This window comes from Trachemys scripta, chromosome 7 (assembly GCF_013100865.1).
Source record: "Trachemys scripta elegans isolate TJP31775 chromosome 7, CAS_Tse_1.0, whole genome shotgun sequence".
In the NCBI taxonomy this organism is placed as follows: Eukaryota; Metazoa; Chordata; order Testudines; family Emydidae; genus Trachemys; species Trachemys scripta.
In genome coordinates this window covers 54,290,772-54,305,114 of record NC_048304.1, presented here as the reverse complement: position 1 = coordinate 54,305,114, position 14,343 = coordinate 54,290,772, and the positions used below count along the sequence as shown (strand labels likewise).

The window sequence follows — 14,343 nt, the reverse complement described above, 5'->3', positions numbered from 1 at the left end:
GGGGGGCTGTCTGGGGGTGTAAGGTTTTGGGCAGAGTACAGGTGGGGGGGTCTCAGGAGGGGGCAGTTAGGAGACAAGGCACAGGGAGGCTTAGGTAGGGGGTGGGGTTCTGGAGGGTAGTTAGGAGCAGGGGTCCCAGGAGGGGGCAGTCGGGGGACAAGGGGGGGGTGTTTGGGAGTTCTGGGGGGGGCTGTCAGGGGGCAGGAGTGGGGAGAGGGATCGGAGCAGTCAGGGGACAGGGAGCAGAGGGGTTTAGATGGGTCAGGAGTTTTGGGGGGGGCTGTCAGGGGGTGGGGAGTGGTTGGATGGGGCGTGGGAGTCCCAGGAGTCTGTCTGGGGGTGGGGGTGTGGATAAGGGTTGGGGCAGTCAGGGGACAGGTAGGGGGTAGAGTCCTAGGGGGCCAGTTAGGATGTGGGGAAGGTCTCAGGAGGGGGCAGTCAGGGTACAAGTAGCAGGGAGGCTTAGGTAGGGGGTGGAGTCCTGGGGGGCAGTTAGGGGCAGGGGTCCCAGGAGGGGGCAGTCAGGGGACAAGGAGTGGGGGGAGGGTTGGGGGTTCTGAGGGGGGGGAAGTGGGAGGGGCAGGGGCGGGGCTAGGGCAGGACAGGGGCGGGGCTCCCCCCGTCCTCTTTTTTGATTGTTGAAATATGGTAACCCTACTAGAGAAGGAAATGTAATAGGTAGTGAATGAATGAATTGAATTGAATGAATGGAGATATCCTATCTCCTAGAACTGGAAGGGACCTTGAAAGGTCATCAAGTCCAGCCCCCTGCCTTCACTAGCAGAGCCAAGTACTGATTTTGTCCCAGATCCCTAAGTGGCCCCCTCAAGGACTGAACTCACAACCCTGGGTTTAGCAGGCCAATGCTCAAACCACTGAGCTATTCCCCCTCCCCCCACCGCCCCCAAGTGTCTCACTTGCCTTCAGAGTGGATAAAAATCAATGATTTTTTTTTAAATTAGATTTTTTTATAAAATGCTTTTTGAGGAAAAAACCTATCTAAAGATAGTTTTAATGAAGATATCTTCGAGCTATAATGTATCTCATCATGGAATAGGGATTATAAATTCTAATTCTATAGTATAAGACAATATATTCATGTAATGTTTAAGAAAAGTTTTGTAAATGAGTTCCAATAGTTCCTGGATTAGGGACCCAATCTTATGGGGTTCCAGGAGCTTCTGTATAGATTATTTAGGTTAATCTTTCTATCTACCCAATGGGACTCAGTGTTCAATCTAGAAGATACCATCAGAGATGCTTAATTTTGCAGTTCTCAAACTGTGGATTTGTGTCTCCAGAGATAACATGCTTGTTAACAGCAAAAATGGTGGTGCTGGATGGGGGGGGGGTTAAATGAAATATTAAAAAAAAATTTAACTATTTTAGTTAAAACAAACAACAAAAACAAACCTGATTTTAAAAAAACTTGAACGTTTACATTCAAAAATTCATATGCTTGTTTTGTTAAAATATTATGTTTGCTGTTGAAGAAATAAATCCAGAATACATAACATTGTTGTTTTAGTTAAATAAAACAATTTAAAATGTCTGTCTGGTGATGTTCTCCTAATACAGCATGGAAATAAAGCCCTCCAAATATTAATGAGTAACCTGTTGAATTGGAGATATTTATGAAATCATTGGGAGGTGAACTATCTGCTTCAGTTACCTTTGGTAAATGAAATAACCAAACAATCATTTTCTGATACAGCAGTAAAACTAATCTGAAAAGTTTTCAAAATAAATCACTTAAAAAATGTATAGTGTGTAACTTCTAAAAACAAAACTTACATCTTTCTCTGAGTTGTGAAGAATATGTACTAAGGTTATAATAACCAACAAGAATGCACTTTTATGTAGAAATCCATGATTAAATTGAGTCTTCCTGACTAGTGATTTAAATCAAATCCATCCTGCTTGCCTTCCAGAAATTGCCTTTGGAATTACTGGGAGAAGAGAATTGTTATCTACATAAAGAAAATGCTTTACAATGGACACAAGTGCTGGTAACACCGCTTAGAATTGCCATCAACCCACAACCTGCTTCAGAATGCCTCAAACAATACTTAGCACTGCTGTAGCACTGTAGAATTATTAAGACTCACACCACCTATAAGAAGAGACTGGTATCCCCCCATTTCACATAGAGAAACTAAAGGAATACAGGTGTCATGCCCAAGATTAACTAAATCACTAGGAGAAATGGAGTCAGTACTCAAGAGTTCCTGGCTCCGAGCCCTGTGCTCAGTCTGTTAGGTCTTGCTTCCTTGACACAAATGGATGTACACTAATTACACTGCTCTACAGCCAAAATGCTTCTGAAATAAATGTAGTCAAACTTTACTAATTCTGGGTCACTGAGAACGAAAATGATGCTTAAAATTGTTGATTGGCTCTAGTTTTCAAGATGTGTTATTGGGTCAGTATATACGACTCTTGACTTGGGAATGACGGAGGATAAGTGAGTTATAAAGGGAAGGGATCTCAATTTAAACCAGAAATGACTAAAATACATCTTTGACTGGATCTATGAATAAATCTATGACTGGGTTTGGACAGTACTTGCTTTTTAGGCAAAACAATGAGTGATGCAATCTGAAGCTGGTATTGCGTCATACATGATATGAATTGCATCATGTTATTCCTAGAAGTCATGGATGATGCAATCATAATGAAGCTTACATCACTCTGCTGAACAAATTGCCCTATATCAGCTCTAGAAGTCATACAGTGTCGTGCTCTCTTATTTGTCAGTGTTTGATTTTGCAAAGGGACACACTTCTGTTTAGCTAAAGTGAGCAGAGATGCCTCGTACTTGTGTGAACAGTGCAGATAACTTCTACTATGTTTGTGGTGAAGTGACTTTTGCATCACAAAAGCGCAGTATAACCACTATGGTTAAGAAAGCCTATCACCTTTATTTTGGCTGCAAAATTGGAGATCAGGACAAGAGGTGGGCCCCACACATGCTGCAACACTTGTGCAACAAATCTTCGCCAGTGGTTGAACAGGAAAGGGAAATCTATGCCTTTTGCAATGCCAATGATTTGGAGAGAGCCAACAGATCATACCAGCAATTGTTACTTCTGCATGGTGCCTCCAGTTGGGAAAGGTGTGTCAAAGAAGAAAAAGTGGACTGTGCATTATCCAAACATTCCATCAGCTATACGTCCACTACCTCACGGAGAAGGAGTGCTGGTTCCTGATGCACCAGAATCATTCTCACTTGAGTCAGACGAGGAAGAGGATGAAACTTCTGGTCCTGAACCATCAATGTCACAGGACCCACATTTTCTCCCATCCTCCTCCTCTGAACCACACCTCATAACACAAGGTGAACTGAATGACCTTAGTCAGGGATTTGGCACTACCCAAGAGTAAGGCAGAGCTGTTGGACTCCAGACTACAGCAGTGGAATCTCCTGGCAGGTGATGTTAGGGTTTCCATGTTCTGTGATCCTGTCCCATTCTTCTTCAGGGAAGGTGATCTTGTAGCCTGCAACAACATCGATGGTGTGATGGCAGCCCTCAACATCGTTCACGATCCAGATGAGTGGAGACTGTTCATGGATTCATCGAAGACGAGTCTTAAAGCTGTTTTACTGCATAATGGCAATGTTTTGCCATCAATTCCAGTTGGTCATGCAGTCCATATGAAGGAAACCTATGACAACATGAAACAACTTTTGAGGTGCATAAACTATGACCAACATCAGTGGCAGCTTTGTGGAGATTTGAAGGTTGTTGCTCTCTTCCTTGATCTGCAGACTGGATACACAAAGTACTGCTGTTTTCTCTGCGAATGGGATAGTCGTGCAAGAGATTCCCACTACATCAAGAAAGATTGGCCACTCCGACAGTCATTGGAGCCTGGGAGGAAAAGTGTTCAGCATCCACCACTTGTTGAATCAAGGAAAATTGTGTTACCACCCTTACACATCAAGCTGGGTCTGATGAAGAACTTTGTCAAGGCCATTGACAAAACACAAGCAGCTTTCAAGTACCCTCGTGGAAAATTTCCAAGGTTAAGTGAAGCTAAGATAAAGGAAGGTGTCTTTGTTGGTCCTCAGATTTGTGAACTTTTTCGAGATGATGCATTTGACCATGCACTGCGTGGCAAGGAAAAGATGGCATGGAAAGCCTTCCAGTTAGTGGCAATAAATTTTCTCTGAAACAACATGGCAGACAACTACAGGTTGTTGGTGGAAAACCTCCTCAAGGCCTACAAAAGCCTTGGTTTCAACATGTCACTAAAGATAAATTTTTTGCACTCTCATCTAGATTTTTTTTCCACCGAACTCCGGAGCAGTGAGCGACGAGCATGGCGAGCGATTTCACCAGGACATTGCAACAATGGAGAAACGCTATCAGGGCAAATGGAGCCCATCAACGCTTGCAGACTATTGCTGGACAGTGACAAGAGATGCTCCATTTAATGAATACAAGAGACAAGCCAAGAAGCACCGAGTAGACACTGAATAGGACTAAACTATGTACATAATAGTTTTTTGCCTTTTGTTTCATAATAAATTTTATTTATACAACCCTTTTGCTGATTTTTAAAGTGTTACATAAACAGGACAGGTGAAATATCATCATGTAAAGCAACCATAAACACATGAAAAGACCTAGGTTTACAATTTATGATTAAAACTCTATCTACACAATATACATAGACATAAAATGTAAAAACTTAAATATCTTAGAAACAGTAGCCAGTTTTAATTGTCATATTTGAATTCAGCACATCAAAATACATAATAAATAGCACATTTTATCTCTGAAGCAGACGACTTCTCAAAAATTGTAGACCAGTGTTACCTCAGAGTACAGAATAGGGTCGAGATGAGATTTTCAAATAAACTGGACAGTAATTTAAATCCCAATGATCTCCATAGTGAAATAAGAAAACAACATTTAAAATGACAAATGCTCAAGGGAGACCTGAGACTGAAGTTGAATGAACCTCAAGCTAGGAGAGGTGCATGAACAGAGTTACACGAAGGCCAGAGCAGGAAGGGCAGGGAATGACCGGAATAAGGGCATGGTGCTATGATGGAGTTGTGAGAGGCAGCTTGCAGAATGGAGGAACTCTTCATTCCTCCCTTTCATGCACATTAAAAATCCACTATCTTTCTCTTAATAGAATACAAAGTAGGCAGCACTTTAATACTATGGTGACAGACACAATACACAAATCAGAGCCAGACATGCTAGTGAGAGCTTGCTCCAGAGAGAGCTGGTGGACCACTTCATGCTTGGTTCATGGACAACAGACAGCAGAGGATCCCCACTGTTATTTTACATTAATATACTGGTTGTGTTACCTGCTTAGATAAACCATATCTGCCACAAGACCTTGTTTACAGCCTTACAGTTAAGGTTGCAATGACTTAATAGTATGCTGTTGTAAAAAAAATACAAGTGCCTGAAAGCCAGAAAATTCAAAGATGAGATCACAGTTACATAAAAATTGTGGAAAGTAAATTTGGTTATACCAAAAACCTTTAGCTCTGCCCCTCATATCCTTGCCACCCCATGCCCTATCTGTGTGAGGGAGTACCATGTGTAGCCACGGCTACACTAGGAAAAGAGATATTTAAACATGTTTTAGCTAACATGCTAAAAATCTAGACAGATGATGCAGATGTAATTTTAACACGTGTTCGCTGGTTGAGGTAAACTCTAATGAGGAATGTAGGGATTACCTCAACCAGCTAACATGTTGTAACTGTTTTGATTACCATAGAATTTTGACATGTGTTAAAATACCTATTATCCTAGTGAAGACAAGGCCTATGTCAGCTATCACAGCTTGCTGACATGTTAAATCCAGGGTCCCTAAACTCAACCAGGAAGCCAAGTGACTGGGGAGATCTTAGACGCCATATGCAAAAATGTTTCCTGAGAAGTAATTGTAGTTCTTTGAGTAGAGCATCTGTATAGATACAAATTCTTAAAGATCCATACAGATCATATTGAAAGGAAAACTGAACATTACATCTGCAGTCAAGCCATGTCCACAGTACAGTTACCCTGATCACAATGCTGCAGTAGATTTTAATGTATTTGTGGCTGCTGGAAGTCCACACTGAGAATATTAAAGGGATAAAACATTCCCATTTTAATGCTTGATATGATGAAAACACTAGGTAGCAATTTAAATAGGAAGTTGGCATAGGAGTTGGAAGGTATTTGGTTTGTATATAAAGTATATATAAATAATAGTACTATTGTCATGCACCTTTCATCGAAGAAACTCAGTTCTCACTGTAACATTATATAAATATTTCCCTCTCCCCACAAAGAATCCACAAAGGCAAAAAATTAGTATGTGCTTTTTTATTATTCTTCATGTTTGAAGGCAGTCTAAGGTTTTTTAGGGAAAAAACTGTACTTGTATTTTGTACATTGGGAATCTGCATTAGCAACTTCTGTATCAAAAACACTTAAACATGGCTAATCACTTTACTACTCGCTACTAGCTACACAGAATTCCATTAGGCAGCTTTGATGCTAATGTGCTAACACTGTCACAAACAGTGGTCATTACTGTCATTACTGACAATCACTAGGTTACTTCAGCAAAAAGAACAGGAGTAATTGTGGCACCCTAGAGACTCAGGCCTGGTCTACACTACGAGTTTAGGTCGAATTTAGCAGCGTTAAATCGAATTAAGCCTGGACACGTCCACACGACGAAGCCCTTTTTTTCGACTTAAAGGGCCCTTTAAACCGGTTTCTTTACTCCACCTCCGACGCGGGGATTCGCGCTAAAATCGGCCTTTGTGGGTCGGATTTGGGGTAGTGTGGACGGAATTCGACGTTATTGGCCTCCGGGAGCTATTCCACAGTGCTTCATTGTGACCGCTCTGGACAGCACTTTCAACTCAGATGCACTGACCAGGTAGACAGGAAAAGCCCCGCAAACTTTTGAATTTCATTTCCTGTTTGCCCAGCGTGGAGAGCACAGGTGACCATGCAGAGCTCATCAGCACAGGTAACCATGATGGAGTCCCAGGATCGCAAAAGAGCTCCAGCATGGACAGAACGGAAGGTACGGGATCTGCTCGTCATATGGGGAGATGAATCAGTGCTAGCTGAACTCCGTAGCAGTAAACGAAATGGCAAAATATTAGAAAAAGTCTCAAAGGCCATGAAGGTCAGAAGCCATAACAGGGATGCACAGCAGTGCCGCGTGAAAATTAAGGAGCTAAGGCAAGTCTACCAAAAAGCCAGAGAGGCAAACGGAAGATCCAGGGCAGAGCCGCAAACATGCCGCTTCTACGTGGAGCTGCATGCCATGCTAGGGGTGCAGCCACCACTACCCCAACCGTGTGCTTTGACTCCATCAATGGAGAATTACGCAACAGGGAAGCGGGTTCGGGGTATGAGGAAGATGAGGATGATGATGAAGACAATGAAGATAGCTCACAGCAAGGAAGCGGAGAAACTGGTTTCCCCCACAGCCAGGATATGTTTATCACCCTGGACCTGGAACCAGTAACCCCAGAACTCACCCAAGGCATGTTCCCAGACTCTGAGGGCACACAAGGGACCTCTGGTGAGTGTACCTTTGTAAATATTACACATGGTTTAAAAGCAAACGTGTTTAATGATTAATGATTAATTTGCCCTGGCAATCGCAGCCAGTACATCTACTGGAAAAGTCTGTTAACGTGTATGGGGATGGAGCAGAAATCCTCCAGGGACATCTCCAGAAAGCTCTCCTTCATGTACTCCCAAAGCCTTTGCAAAAGGTTTCTGGGGAGGGCGGCCTTATCCCGTCCACCATGGTAGGACACTTTACCACGCCAGGCCAGTAGCACGTAGTCTGGAATCATTGCATAACAAAGCATGGCAGAATATGGTCCCGGTGTTTGCTGGTCTGCAGACAACATCCATTCCTTATCTCCCCTTGTTATCCTCAGGAGAGTGACATCATTCACGGTCACCTGGTTGAAATGGGGTGATTTTATTAAGGGGACATTCAGAGGTGCCCGTTCCTGCTCAGCTGAACAGAAATGTTCCCCGCTGTTAGCCACGTGGTAGGGGGGAGGGGTGAAGTGATCATCCCAGAGAATTGGGTGTGGGGGGGTAGTTGGGTTTGTGCTACATGTTAACCCGGAAACCGCAGCCCCTCCTTTCACATTGCAAACGCATTTTAAATGGCCAACCCAACAGGTGCTTGGTATGGGAAATGAGGGCGCTACTGTTTGAAACCATTTGCACATGTTAAGAAGGTTAAAAAAGCCAAAAGACTGTGGCTTACCATGGCTGCCTGCAAGCCGAAATCTGTTGCCTGGCACTGCGTGAGTGATCTCTCACACCAAACCGGCAGGCCCTCAATATAAGAGGAAAAATGCGACCTTGTAACGAAAGCACATGTGCTGTGTAATGTGAACAGCAAAATTTAACGTGAACGAGCATACCCATTGTTCTCTAAAATGTGTCTTTTTTAACTACTTCTCCCTTCTCCTCCACCAGCTGCAAATGTTTCTCCTTCACAGAGGCTAGTGAAGATTAGAAGGAGAAAACGGTGCACTCAGGATGATCTGTTCTCGGAGCTCCAGATGTCCTCCCATGCTGACAGAGCACAGCAGAATGCATGGAGGCAGTCAATGTCAGAGTGCAAAAAAGCACAACCTGAATGAGAGGAGAGGTAGCGGGCTGAATCGCAGACTGAAGAGAGCAAGTGGTGGGCTGAAGAGGATAGGTGGCGTTAGCTTGCTGACAGAAGGCAAGAGTCAATGCTCCGGCTGCTGGAGCATCAAACTGATATGCTCCAGTGTATGGTTGAGCTGCAGGAAAAGCAGCAGGAGCAGAGACCACTGCTACAGCCCCTGTGTAACCAACAGCCCTCCTCCCCAATTTCCATAGACTCCTCACCCAGACACCCAAGAACGCGGTGGGGGGGCCTCTGGCCACCCAGTCACTCCACCCCTGATGATTGCCCGAGCATCAGAAGGCTGGCCTTCAATAAGTGTTAAAGTTTTAAAGATTTAAACTGTAGCGTGTCCTTTTCCTTCCTTCCTTCCTCCCCCACCTCTCCTGGGCTACCTTGGCAGTTATCCCCCTAGTTGTGTGATGGATTAATAAAGAATGCATGAATGAAGTAACAATGACTTTATTGCCTCTGCAAGTGGTGCTCGAAGGGGGGAGGGGAGGGTGGTTAGTTTACAGGGAAGTAGAGTGAACCGGGGGGGGGAGGGGAGGGGGGAGAAGGGGTTCATCAAGGAGAAACAAACAGAAGTTTCACACCGTAGCCTGGCCAGTCACAAAACTCGTCTTCAAAGCTTCTCTGATGCGCACCGTGCCCTGCTGTACTCTTCTAACCGCCCTGGTGTCTGGCTGCGCGTAATCAGTGGTCAGGCAATTTGCCTCAACCTCCCACCCTGCCATAAATGTCTCCCCCTTACTCTCACAGATATTGTGGAGCGCACAGCAAGCAGCAACAACAATTGGAATATTGGCTTCGCTGAGGTCTATCCGAGTCAGTAAACTGCGCCAGCGCGCTTTTAAATGTCCAAATGCACATTCCACCACCATTCGGTACTTGCTCAGCCTATAGTTGAACAGGTCCTGACTACTGTCCAGGCTGCCTTTGTACGGCTTCATGAGCCATGGCATTAAGGGGTAGGCTGGGTCCCCAAGGATAACGATAGGCATTTCAACATCTCCAACGGTTATTTTCTGGTCCGGGAAGAAAGTCCAGCTTTCGAAACAGACCAGAGTGCCTGAAGACGCGAGCATCATGCACCTTTCCCGGCCATCCCACGTTGATGTTGGTGAAACGTCCCTTGTGATCCACCAGAGCTTGCAGCAGCATTGAAAAGTACCCCTTGCGGTTTATGTACTCGGTGGCTTGGTGCTCCGGTAACAAGATAGGGATATGGGTTCAGTCTATCGCCCCACCACAGTTTGGGAATCCCATTGAAGCAAAGCCATCCACTATGACCTGCACGTTTCCCAGAGTCACTACCCTTGATATCAGCAGGTCTTTGATTGCGTCGGCTACTTGGATCACAGCAGCCCCCACAGTAGATTTGCCCACTTCAAATTGATTCCCGACTGACCGGTAGTTGTCTGGCGTTGCAAGCTTCCACAGGGCTATCGCCACTCGCTTCTCAACTGTGAGGGCTGCTCTCATCCTGGTATTCTGGCGCTTCAGGGCAGGGGAAAACAAGTCACCAAGTTCCATGAAAGTGCCCTTACGCATGTGAAAGTTTTGCAGCCACTGGGAATCGTCCCACACCTGCAACACGATGCGGTCCCACCAGTCTGTGCTTGTTTCCCGGGCCCAGAATTGGCGTTCCACGCCATGAACCTGCCCCAGTAACACTATGATTTGCACGTTGCTGGGGCCTGTACTTTGTGAGAGGTCTATGTCTATGTCAATTTCCTCATCACTCTCGTTGCCGCGCTGCAATCGCCTCCTCGCCTGGTTTTGCTTTGGCATGTTCTGGCTCTGCATATACTTTAGGACAATGCGCACCAGGAAGGTTCCAGGTCAGTCAACAATCTCCTCCACTAGAGCCTTCAGAGGGGGTCGCCTCCTATATATGTCTGGTCAGAGAGATCTGACTAGCCCAGATCCATCCAAGGAACCAACTGCATCTTTGTGGCAGTATCTCTTTTTCTTATTGGACAGCTTATTGGAATTGCTGGAATCACAGATGGTGTATTCTCCATCCCAAGATTCTGACCCTAAATCAATGGAACATGTTACCTGTTCCTTTACAGGCACCTTTATAAGAGGACACAACCCCTTTCAACCCAGGACTTTACACTGCAGATCCAAGGAAGGTGTAGAAGGTACCCTAGTCATATTGAAGACACTTTTTGATCAAGACAGAGGAGAGAGGAGAACTAAAGGACTGCTAGTGGGATCTACTTACACCCTTAATCTTTGGAAGGCAGGGCTCAAGAGACATGCATGGAACCCCAACTATTTCTCAAAAAGATTCCACAGCGACTTGACCATATAAGTAACTACTTCATGGGTCATTCTCACATCTTACAGCCTAGGAAATTATCTGGACTTGATTCCCTGAACATTGCACACTTTAGTGTAGTTGATAAAAAGTTGTAACATGGTTTAAGATTTGTAGATGAGGGTAGGGTCAGGAAGAGAGGATATGTTGAAGGGTAGTTATAGATACAGAAATCCAAAATCAAGATATGCAACTTACTAAAATTATATTAGCCATTCTTCTAAATATTCTGCTTGTATGTTTTATCTCTTTGCTCATCCTTCATGCAGTATATTTTTTCCAAGACCAGACTATGCCTTTCTATATTTTGGCACAAAACCAACCATATTTTGAGTACTAGCATAAAACACACAATAAATGATCACTTTTTGCAAGATGGGAAACTTCAAATTAATCATTCTTCTAGGCTTCGCAGTGCATGACATCTTCTCCGTGCAGCCTTTTAGACAGTCACTATTCGGAGTCTTGCTCAGCAATGAGGATATCAGCCTTAAAAATAAATTCTCAACATATAAACTCACTTCTACAGGAGATAAACACTGAGTTCTTTCCTTGTCTCTTCTGTGGAGGTTTTGAGGTTGACAACTTTGGCCATTCTTTGTATCCCAACCTTTCTCAGTTACCATCAACTAACTCCAGGATTACTGACTTTCCTTCCAACAACAAGAATGCTACATGAAGAAAACAGTACTTCAGTCAGGAAATAACAGTCAAAGAAGTACTAATGTCACAAAGGTCATGAAAGAAATAAAATAATCCTTCAGACACCTTCTTACCACTAGTGCCCAGAACACAACACATACATGGTGAAAAGCAATCTGAGGTCCATGCCAGCTCCACCAGACCAATGGCAACCACCCTTCCAAGTCAATTCCATCCTAGTACTCTGGCCATAGCAACATACAGGTCCTTGCAGCTACAATGAATTCTAAACAGACATATCAATGAATAATTCTGCTCCTTCCTTCCTGAATTACCTCTCCATCCCAAAACAAAATAAGATGTACAGATAGGAATGTGTGCATTTGCACTTTCAGAACAGGTAGTAAGAAAGGACATTTCCCCCTTATGCCACCAATGTGTATGGATGAATGAAGGAAAGTCCCTTCCCAAAGCAGTGATTCAGAGTTCCTAGCCAGTATGAGGTCTCTCTCAACCCTTCAACCAAAATACCTACTGCTTCCCACTGAAGAAAATAGTCAAATCCCAAGTTCCCAGAGTCTACATGGGACAATTCTGTATTACTGAGCAGTGAAGACCTCCCGGAACATCTTGCGGAGAGCTCACATTACTTTTTAGGGTCCCCATAAACTAGAGCTCAACTAATAGATTCTCTCCTGGACTACAACAAAAACAGTAGCTCTGGACAGAATCTCCTTTCCAGGTAAAGATACTTGTCTTGTGACTTTAAAAGCTCAGGTGCAGATAAGCCACCAGTACTCTGAGCAAGTTTGGCTGAGACAATGCTTAAAACAGCAGTAGCAAGAAGTCCATCTACACAAGGGCTCCCAGTGTGGCTATCACCAGGGAAGCTGGACTACTGACTGGTGTTAGCAAGAATGGGATGTTTTTGCAAAATTTTCCTAGTGGAGACAAGATTTCTGAAGTTGTCCACACTTGGGAAAACTTGTAAGAATTTTTCTGTGCCAATACTGAAAAATATTTACAAAGCATTCTTAATGCAAATACACCCTATGACAAAAGCAAGTCACAGCAACCTCTTCCCTGACCCAGAAACCAGTTTCAAGGAAGTGAAAGACAAATGCAACTTAGCAACACAATGCAACCAGATTCCAAGCCCCATTTAAAAAGAAGATTCTCTTCATTCCACACAATCTCCTCCTTAGAGACTACGTTAGTTTTGGGTCACACTTGTATTATCTCTTTGCTCCCTGCTTTTTCAAAATTAGTCTAAAACAAACAAGTAAATCCTATTCCCAGATCCCGACAGCTTTAGGCTAGGTATCACTTAAGAATTGCCAGGTCCCTGCGTGGGTCAATTGTCCCTCATAACCCTAAAAGACCTGGCAGCTGAACGGTGCAATGCAAATGCTGCAGCAAGAGACGTGAGGATTACAGGAGATTAAGTGTTTCCGCCTGGGCTCTTGCCTTTGCGGCCAGTGAGACATTTGACAGTGAGCATGTCACAAGGGCAGCAGCCCGGGCTGATGGGGCCCGGCCCCCGCATCCGATTGGGGAGCGGGCGGCTCCCCTTCATTCAGCGCCAGCGGGGCCTGGGGCTCAGCGGCGCATCGCAGGGCAGACACCGACCAGCCGGTGCGAGCTCAGGGAAGGGCGAGAAGCGGCGGAAGCGGCTTGGCAAGCAGGGCCCGACGTGAGCCATTGCCGGGGCGCGGCGCCTATCAGCCCTCGGCACAGCTTCGCCAGGCGCTCACGGGGGCCACCTGGGCGCGGGGAGCCAGGCCCGAACGCCCCCCACACACAGGCCGCTCCCCACAGGGGGAAGGGCCCGCCGCCCCCAGCTAGTCCCGCGGGAAGGGCCCCCGACCCCGTGCCGGGCTCTGCCCGGAGCTCCAGGCCCGCCCCACTCACCCAGCTGCTCCTGCTCGTCCCTCCTGGCGCTACTGCCCCGGCTGCGCTCCGCCGCCAGGCCCCACTTCCGGTTCCCGGGCCTATCACACCCACCGGAAGTGCCCCCCCAGCCTGCTCTCTGCCACGTCCTCACTCGCGGCCAACCCCCGGCGGCCGCGACGCCCAACCTCGCAGGACCCGGATGTTGCGCAGGCGCCATGAGGCCGGCAGAGGCCGCAGGGCTTCCGGGTCCCACTCCCTGACATTGACGTCGCAGGGTTTACACGCCTGTCCGTATCCTGCCTCCTGAGGGAACGCCCATGTCAATGACGTCACGGGGGAATGGAGCCGAATGCAACCATGCTTGGGGAAGGACCCATGAGTGCTACCAGAGCTGGCTCTAGGTTTTTTACCACCCCAAGCAAAAAAATTTTTTGGCTGCCCCCACCCCAGCCCTGGCCTCTCCACCCTGTGCCACCCCACGCTGCTCCAATCCTGGGCTCTCCACCCTACCCGCACCCCCTGCTGCCCCAACCCTGGGCTCTCCTCCCCTACCCCACCTGCACCGTCTGCCACCCTAGCGCTGGGCTTCCACCCACCAGCGCTGACTCCGCCTGCTTCCCCATCATCTCCAGCCGGTCCAGGGCTGGCAGGGTCAGGGTAAGCAGCAGGCCTCCCGGGCCGTGCCTCAGCCCAAGGTCCCTCCAGACGGGGCTCCCGCCTCCAGGACCTGCCGGGACTGGGGAGGTCAGAGCCGGGGGACTGCCCCGGCAGGGGGCTGAGGAGCCAGGGCAGGACAGTCCCAGAGGGAGCGG

General features: G+C 46.4%; 1 protein-coding gene across 1 annotated transcript in view; it reads right to left on the bottom strand.

Annotated features, from left to right (window-relative positions):
- Positions 1 to 13,697, bottom strand: part of LOC117880074 (protein transport protein Sec24C-like) — a 39,485-nt gene extending 25,788 nt beyond the window's left edge. Inside the window, exon 1 of the mRNA XM_034775784.1 lies at positions 13,550 to 13,697. The gene's annotated coding sequence lies outside the window, so the exon portion shown is untranslated. The remainder of the gene's footprint in view (positions 1 to 13,549) is intronic.
- Positions 13,698 to 14,343: the final 646 nt, after the last annotated feature.